Raw genomic sequence first — 9,465 nt, 5'->3', positions numbered from 1 at the left:
CGCTGAACCTTGGCCCCATCCAATCATTTCCAAAAGCCGACGGCCACTCCACCATCTTGCCTTGGGAGGTCCCGTGCATTTTGCGGAAACCTCCGGTTTTACTTTCAAATGCTCCTCCTGGCTGAAGTCCTGCTTTCCTCTCCACCAGGACAGTCTAGGGAGCCATGACTTGGCTCTGTTTAAGAACATTGCACGGGGAATAAATCCTGGTTCTCTCCAAAGAAGGCCTCTAGCCCAGGATGTCTATTTTACCAGCCACGTGGAAAATGAAGATTAAAAGTCAATTTGGCTGAAAATTTTCCCGGAAAGGACTCCCACTGCAAAGAATGCTGATTAACTTGGTGGGTTTCTCTGTGTCTACTTTCAGCTTGATTAGTAGTGTTTCAAATCCTCAAGTTGCTGACTCATTCTTCAAGTAAACCACAACTGAGCTTGTCCATAAATTAAGGGTCATCCAGGCTTACGGTTGTTCCGGACGTTGGCTGTTGGGAATATAATTTTCTCTGTTCAGGAAAATAGAGATGGTGAATAGCACTTTACTTAAGAGCAAGTAGAACTGATTGCCACATCATACAACTTCTTCTAGCATTATGGACAAACTGGATAAAAGAGGAGGTGGGAATTTCTCCTCCGTGTTTTTACAAAAAAAGCATATTGTTGCTTCAATAGGAAAAGGAAGCCACAGTACGGTATCTCCATCATTCAGGCGCTCCAAAATATCACTCCATGCTAATTCCAGTCAAAAGTGGGTCTTTGCCTCTTTTTAAAATGGAGGAGGCAGTTTCAAATTGATGAACTAACTGCCTAAAAGAGAACAAGCAAGGGAGGAAGAGTTGGGGTATGGCAAGGACTAAATTACTGTTTCTCAATCTTGGCAACTTGAAAATGGGTGGACTTCAACTCCCAGAATTCCACAACCAGTCCATACTACCTGGGGAATTCTGGGAGTTGAAGTCAACCCATCTTTAAGTTTACCAAGGTTGAGAACCACTGGACTCGACTATAAGAAACATATAAGAGAAAGCCTTAATTGGCTTTTTGTCATTTTAAAAGTGATAGGATAGTGGGCACAACTGGTTCTCTGAAGACAGTGAACATACAAATATTCACTTCAATTATTGTGACCTATTATTTTACTCTTGTGTCTGGAACAGCAGGTATAATAATGACTTACTCCAAAAAGTTTGATGTGAGGGCAAATATATTTTATATTATTTTGTATATTGAAAATCAATCTACACATTTTCACTCATCCCATATCAACTCTTTTCTGTCCAATTTACTCAGTCAGTTTTCCATTTTATCTGGTGCTCCTTGAGATGTGTTAAGAGAATGCAGGTTATGAGTTGAATTTCTGAATGCACCGAGATACAGAAAAAGGGACAGTTTGTAATTCTATAATTATTTAGCCTAATCTCTGAGTAATGGAAACATTGAGAGAGGGGAAGTATGTTCAAATATTCTCACATTTATTCTTCTCCCCACCTCCAAAGAACCAAATTACATTTTCACTTTATGGAAAAAGCAGAGATTAGACTAAATCTGGAATTAAGAGTCTGTCTTCCTGCCTTTTTTCTGTCTCTTAATGTATTCACAATTTAACCTACATCTTGATTTGCTATTTTCCATATTTGCTCTCCTTCCTTCCCACTGAATGCCAATGTGATGTCGTGATTTTGATTTAACATCAGCTGTAAATCCATTTATTCTGATTTAGCATTAGAAGCAGATTTGGCTACTATGACTTGCTCAATAAATTATAATTTAACAATCCTGATTTAGCCACATGTGGGAACTCGGCACCACTTCTAAGCTGTTCCAAAATGGAAGAAGCTGTTTTATGTCTGCAAAATCTTTCTTCCCTATAAAGCAAGCTTGAATTCAGGACAGAACAACTCTTTTGGAATGGGGTGAACTCAAAATATGAAATGAACCTAGAGAGCTACAGACTGGCAGCACAAAGGAATATTCTCGCAGCGTAAGAAATCATCAAGTCAAAACCTGTTTTTTTAATCTTAGGAATATCTGTCTTGCTGTGGCATCACTGGATTGCCCCAACCATCTCTTCAATCCTCAAAATGCAAGAACGCCATTCCCAAAGTGTAGCAACTATAAGATCTGCTTGTGAAATTTTGAGTGCTCATCATTATTCAGAAGTAACTCCCACTGAGATAAATAGACTTTGCCCTAAGGGAAACAGTTATATATTTTAGCTACCTCTAATTTGGTGGTAGTGGTGGTGAAGAAGAAGAATGCATGTAAAGATTATAATGAAAGCAGTATCTCTAAGCCAGGGCTTCTTAAGTCTCTGTGGATTTCAATTCCCAGAATTCCTCAGCCAGCCAGCCAGCCAGCCAGCCAAGATCCCAGAATTCTGGGAACTGAAGTCTTTTAAGTTTGGAAAAAGTTTAGAGAAGAGCAACTAAGATGATCAAAGGCCTGAGACTTAAACCATATGAAGAACAGCTGCAGGTTTTGGGTCTGGCTAATCTAAAGAAAAGAAGAATTAGGGGTGACATGATAGCAGTATTTCAGTATTTCAGGGACTGCCACAAAGAAGAGGGATCAAATTATTCTCCAAAGCACCAGAGGGCCGGACAAGAAAGAATGGTTCGAAAGAGATCAAAGAGAGAAGCAACCTGGAATTAAGAAGAAGCTTCCTAACAGTGAGAACAATTAACCAGTGGAACAGCTTGCCTTCAGAAATCATGGGCGCTCCATTGTTGGAGGTTTTTAACAAGAGACTGGACAGTCACTTGTCTGAGATTGTATACGTTCTCCTGCTTGAAAAGGGGGCTGGACTCAAAGACCTCCAAGCTCCCTTCCAGCTCTGTTCTCTTCTAACAATTCTAACAAGTTATCTTAAAGTTGCCAAGGTTGAGAAACACTGCTATAAACAGACAGAAATTCTTTTCTCCTTGTCACTGAGAATCTGTGATGCATCCTTACATTAAAATTAGGGAGGGAAGACTTTTTGGGGCCTCAGTGCAAATATTCCTTAAACCAGTGTTGCTCAACCTTGGCATGTTTAAGATATGTGGACTTCAACTCCCAGAATTCCCAAGCCAGCATGCCGACTGCAGAATTCTGGGGGTTGAAGTTCACAGTGGATAGGGAATTCTGGGAGTTGAAGTCCACATCTTAAAGTTGCCAACGTTGTAATAATAAATGCCTCAGACATTTATCCGAAGGGACATCTCACCTATTCATAGAACTCCGTTCACCTTGAACCCTTTTCACTGAGTTTTTGGCTCACCGTTTTACAGTTTTCCGTATCTATACCTCTGCAAACAGCCATCTCAAAACATTGCTTTAATTTATCAGATAGCACTAGCATGTTTTGAGAGCCAAGCTATCAAGAGTGATGGCTCCTTGAACTTTGCTCTCTTCCACGCCAGCTCTTTTGGCCAATTTCAGCTGTTACTTTAAGCTTTTCCACTTCCTTAGCAACAAGAGAAAAGGTTTGCTAGAGCAACCTCACATAAAAAGGAATTTTTAAGAGCCACCTCACACAGAAAGGAATTTTTGAAGAGGCCAAATTGGAAAGCTGCTTAGGAGAGCAAGGCGGTTATATAAATTAAAATAAATAAACCTGAGGTACAATGCTTACCTTACCATTTTAACATTACCTGAAGGTGCATAATGAGATCTGTGTCAAAACACTCCGATTCCTTATTGTGGGCCTTTCAAAAAGAGGGGAATAAAATCTAATCTGCAGCCATTGTCTATCTATGTCTTGTGTTGGATATATATATACCCAGCTAGGCAAACCATCCATGCAGGTTTCTGCAAAGCACTATTTTTAAAAAAAAAACACCCCTAGGTGGAATTTGCACACTAAACTTCGAGTGGAGCAAAATGTTTGAGGCAGGCATCCAACTCAGCAATGAATGAAGAGGGGGGGAAAGGGGGGGGTTGCTGGCGGACTGATATTATATGATCTATTTATAGCATCCTGCGCTTGCTGGAACTGCCTTTTCAGGCCTGAATTGCCCATCCCGAGCAAGCTTTGGCGGAGGAGAGCCGTTTCTGGCCTCCCTTCTCCAATCCCCTCCCCTCCTTTCCCCCCAATTCAAACCTGGTAGGAACAGTCTCTCTCTTTCTCCTCGTCCGCGCATCGAATCAAACGATCGAGCTTATCACCACCACCCCGCGATCACACCCACCTACCCCAAATAGGCCGAGCACCCCCCCTCCCAATCCACAACCCCCTCGCCCGGCTAGAAGAGGCCGCACCGTGTTATGACCCACCTTGATCGACAAACACACTCACACACATATACACCCGGGCGGGAGCGCGCACTTGCGCGCAAAGGTCTCCGGAGCAACTTTTCTCCCCTTTTTGGATCGCGCGTTCCCAGGCGCGCTGCTTCTAAAAAAGGGGTCGAGGCGCCCCCTCCTCACTTTCCAAACTGCTGGGAAGAGGGGAAAAGCTTTGCTTTTTTTGCAATCTCGCCTCCTTGACGCTTCCTGGGGCTTCCAGCAGCAGCAGCAGCAGCGCCAGCAAAACGGGAGACCGTCCCGGGGGGGGGGGAGAAATCTTTGGACCCGCCAAACCCGGAGGGAAGGAGAGAAAGAAAGAATGAGAGAGAGAGAGAGAGAGAACGAAAGGAAAGAAAGCAAGAGGGAGAAGCGGCCCAGCCCTCGATGCAGAGAGGGAGGCGCGAGGAGGAGAAAAAGACGAGCTCCCTCCTTGTTTGGCTTTTCCAGCCCGACCGGATTGGGAGAGGCGCCACCCGAAGAGGTGGAGGCTTTTGCGTGGGGGGTGGGAAAAAGGAGGGAGCCTCTAGATCTGGCCGGCCCAGGAACCGGAGCGATTGAGGATCTGGCAGGGGATCGCAGGTTTCCGATCCAACCAGCGTAGGACCCCGGCAAGGTCGAAGAAGAAAACCCGGGAGCGGGATCACTTGGCTTCTCTTGGAGAGGCCAAGAAAAAAAAAAAAAGAGTCTTTTCCCCCAACTTGGGGGCTCGCTCTCCAAGCGGCTTGCGGGCTCCCCGCCTCGTTTGCTGCAATTCCCAACCGGCGGCAGCTGCTTGCAGTTGGGAGGGTTGAGAAGCGAGAGGCGGGGGTGGAGGAAGGCGGAGGGAAGGAACAAGCCAGCGGGGATGAGGCGAGAAGAGGCCCTGAGGGCGGCGGGGGAATCGTGTGTGGGTTTTGTGAAGCTGCGTTTGCGGCTTGCGCCCTTGATGGAGATGGCGCGGTGTGCCTCGGTGTAGCAAGAACCAGCATCGATCTTTTCCGAGGCTCTGCTTTCTATCTATCTATCTATCTATCTATCTATCTATCTATCTATCTATCTATCTATCTATCTATCTATTTATTTATTTATTTTTATATGCCGCCCTTCTCCGGAGACTCAGGGCGGCTTACAATGCGTTAAGCAATAGCCTTCATACTTTGTATATTTTATACAAAGTCAGTTTATTGGCGCCACAAACCGGGTCCTCATTTTACCCACCTTAGAAAGGATGGAAGGCTGAGTCGACCTTGAGCCTGGTGAGAATTGAACTCGCAGTAATTGCAGGCAGCTGGATGTTAAATGCTGCCTTAGTAGGAGGCATTAGCCTCCTACGCCACTCAGGCTCCTTAAATAATTTATTTATTATTTAAATTTTTATACCGCCCTTCTCCCAAGGGACTCAGGGCGGTGCACAGCCAGCAATAAAACACACATATACATAAAATTTAAAAACAATTTAAAATATATTAAATAATTTGGCCCCAATATTTTATTATTAAAAAAAAACTAACTGCTTCTCCCTGCCTCCTAGCTGGGCTTTTTTTTTTTCCGAGGCTCCCTAGAAAAAAATAAAATAAAATAAAATTCTGACCCGGTCGAACTTCTCGAGTGTAGCGGAAAAAAAAAGAGCTTACTTAAACCACCACCATCACCTCTTCCAATCAAAGGGAGGAGTGGGGGGAAATGGATGTGGGATCCGCAAGGAAGGGGAATTTTTAATTTTCCTCTTTTTCTCCAAGGGTGAAAAACGAAAGCGGGTGGTTAAAATAGTTGGAATTGCGTTTTTAAGGCTCAATCAATCCCCACAACTTCAAATCGAAGTCGAACTCCAGAATAAACAGACCACGTGTTAAGGATGGAGGAGATTAATAATAAAAATGCAGAGAATTAGCAAATTAGGTCTTTTAAGGATTGCAAACAAATAAACAACATTAAAGTTTCTTTCTGCTCATGTGAGAAGTTTTCAAATTTGGCAACTTTAAACTGGGTGGACTTCCAACCCCCAGAATTCTCCAAAGCCAACTGGGGAATTGCGAGAATTTGAAATCTTCAGTTTAAAATGGCCATGTTTGAAAAAAAAAAACTATGCTCTGAAACAGGGGTCTCCAACCTTGGCAACTTTAAGCCTGGTGTACTTCAACTCCCAGAATTCCCCAACCCTGGCTGGGGAATTCTGGGAGTTGAAGTCCGCCAGGCTTAAAGTTGCCAAGGTTGGAGACCCCTGCTTTAAAAGACCCCCCCATCCCGCATAGGGGCTGCATGAATGGCTCTCGCATGCAGGGAGACCTTTGTGGTTTACAAATATCTCCAAAAGCAAACAGGAGGGTAGGGTAACCTGCTACTAGGCTGAGTATCAGGCTACCAGATCAGACTCCCACGTCTTTAAAATGTCAGTAGGGATCAAGTTACATTACCTTTCCCAAGGCCTGTCTGGAACTCACCTACAGTCCCTTTAAAGGGGAAAATTCTGAAAAATGAACTCGTTAGATTAGGGCAGGGGGTGTCAAACTCAATTTCTATTGAAGGCCGCATCAGGGTTGTGTTTGACCTGGGGGGGTGGCCAACTCAATGACACTCGTGTGGGGGGCCACCTCTGGTGGCCAAGTGCTGAAGACTTTCCTCAGACCTCCTTCACTCTAATTATCCTTCCTTTCCTGTCCTGTCCTGTCCTGTCCTGTCCTGTCCTGTCCTGTCCTGTCCTGTCCTTTCCTTTCCTGTCCTGTCCTTTCCTTTCCTTTCCTTTCCTTTCCTTTCCTTTCCTTTCCTTTCCTTTCCTTTCCTTTCCTTTCCTTTCCTTTCCTTTCCTTCTTTTTCCTTCCATCTTCATTCTCCTTTCTTCTTCCTTCCCCTCTTTCCTTCTTTGCTCTCGCAACCCCACCCCCAAGCTCTTTTCACTGACAGAGGCACCGTGGGGCCGGTTCCTTACTTTTTCCAAGGCGGCCCCACAGGCCAGTTTTAAACACTCTGCGGGCCGCAGAGCCATGAGTTTGACACCCCTAGACAGGGCCGGATTTTCCTATAGGCTAACTAGGCTTCAGCCTAGGGCTTCAAGATCAAGAGGGGCCTACATTCAAATTGTTAGCAAAATTAAAATTACACTTTCACTATAGGTGAAAGGGCCTCATAAGTGGAATAGCCTAGGGCCTCTTTTCATCTAAATCCGGCCCTGCCCCTAGATTAGGGCATCGAAAGAATGTACAGGTAGTCCTCAACTTGCAACAGTTCATTTAGCGACCGTTCAAAATTACAACACTGAAAAATGACATGACCATTTTTCACACTTACGACCTTTGTAGCAGCCCCATGATCATGTGATCAAAATTCAGATGCTTGGCAACTGGTTCATACTTATGACCGTTGCGGTGTCCCAGGTTTATGGATCCCATTTTGGGACCTTCTGACAAGCAAAATCGATGGGGAAGCCAAGATTCACTTAACAACCGGGTTACTAGTTTATCAACTGCAGTGATTTTTTTAACAACTGTGGCAAGGAAGGTCGTAAATTGGGGCAAAACTCACTTAACAAATGTCTCACTTAACAACAGAAATGTTTGGACTCCATTGTGGTCATAAGTCAAGGACTTACCTGTAGGCTTGTCTCTACTGATGGATGGGGATATACTGTGGTTATTTTCTTCACTGGTAAGCTTTTTCGGCTTGTGATGATTAATTGCATGATTATGTTTCTGCCTAGATCAGAGGTCTTCAAACTTGGCAGCTTTTAAGATTTGTGGATTTCAACTCCCAGAATTATGGGAGTTGAAGTCCACAAGTCTTAAAGCTGCCAAGTTTGAAGACCTCTGCTTCCTAGATGATCGAGGTGAGGCCACAACATGGATTTTATCCTCACGTGTGATGGCAGGAAGTGATTTCATTCTCAACCATGATCATTGTTAAAATCATTTTTTTCCCTTCTGAAATGGAGGGGGATTTGGGAAAATACTTCATTAACAACTAAGAGTTGTTTTTCTTAAGTCTGTCCCTTCCCTAAGCTTACAAAAATCCAAGGAAGCTGGGAGCTTAACGTAGCAAGGAACCGTCCTAAGGACTTGCAAATTCCCAGTTTGTTCACTCTTCATTGCAAATTTCCAACTAACCAGAAGCGTAAGGAGCGACAGCTGCATGTCAGATTAATAACTTTTAGAGCTGTTTTTAAAAGCACCGAAAGGACTTGCAGGCAACTACAAACTTGGCTCTCCATTACAGGTAGTTGACTTACAACGGTTCATTTAGTGACCGTTGTAAGGAGTGAAAAATGTGACTTATGGCAGTTTTTTGGTTATGACCTTTGCAACATCTCTGTGGTCATGGGATCAGATAGCTTAGCACTTAAGACTCATATACCGCTTCACAGAAACCTGACGGTGCTTTACATCCCCCTCTTAAGTCGTTTAGTCAGTCTGTTGTGTCCCCCTCCTCCAATCAATCTAGGTCCTCATTTTACCGACCTCAGAAGGATGGAAAGGCAAGTCAACCTTAAACTGGTCAGAATCAAACTCCTGGCAGTGGGCAGAATTATCCTGCAATATGCAATGTATAATATCTAACCCACTGCGCCACCACAACTCTTTTGGCAACTGGCTCATTTTTAGGACCTTTGCTGTGTCTCAGGGTCTCAGAAGATCACCTTTCGTGATCTTCTGACAAGCAAAATCAATGGGAAAGCCAGGTTCACTTAACAACCAGGTTATTAACTTATCAAACTAGTGATTCACTTAACAACCGTGGCAAGAAAGGTTGTAAAATGGGGCAAAACTTCAATGTCTCACTTGACAAGAAATTTGGGGCTCACCTGTGGTCATAAGTGGAGGATTACTAGTCACTGAGCTGCTGCACAGGCACAAAATAACAAGACACACAGCAGCTGCTCTCTTTTGCAAGTAGTGTCTTTTGTTAATCTCTACATAAGAGAGAACTCTCAACAAAAGGTAATTCTTTGTATGTGGCAGACAAGTTTCAACTGGGAGGATCAAGGAGTACCTTTATTAGAAAGTTGTGTTCTCACCAGACACAAACCCTGGAAAGATTGCAGAGAAGTGTCAAATAAAACTGGTCATCTCACACATTCCATTAAATTAGGCCTCTCTACAGGGAGTTGTTTTATGACTGCTTGCTCAGCAACAGTTCAAAATTACAACAACCTTACCTTGGGGCTACTTATGGCCCCGTTTTGTTCTTCTCCTCATGGTCACATGACCAGATTTCAGGCACTGCAACATGATC

This window comes from Pituophis catenifer, unplaced genomic scaffold, assembly GCF_029215685.1.
Source record: "Pituophis catenifer annectens isolate HBS135680 unplaced genomic scaffold, rPitCat1.0.hap2 SCAF_2, whole genome shotgun sequence".
In the NCBI taxonomy this organism is placed as follows: Eukaryota; Metazoa; Chordata; class Lepidosauria; order Squamata; family Colubridae; genus Pituophis; species Pituophis catenifer.
The sequence above is the reverse complement of the archived record's forward strand: the minus strand, read 5'-3'. Positions refer to the sequence as shown.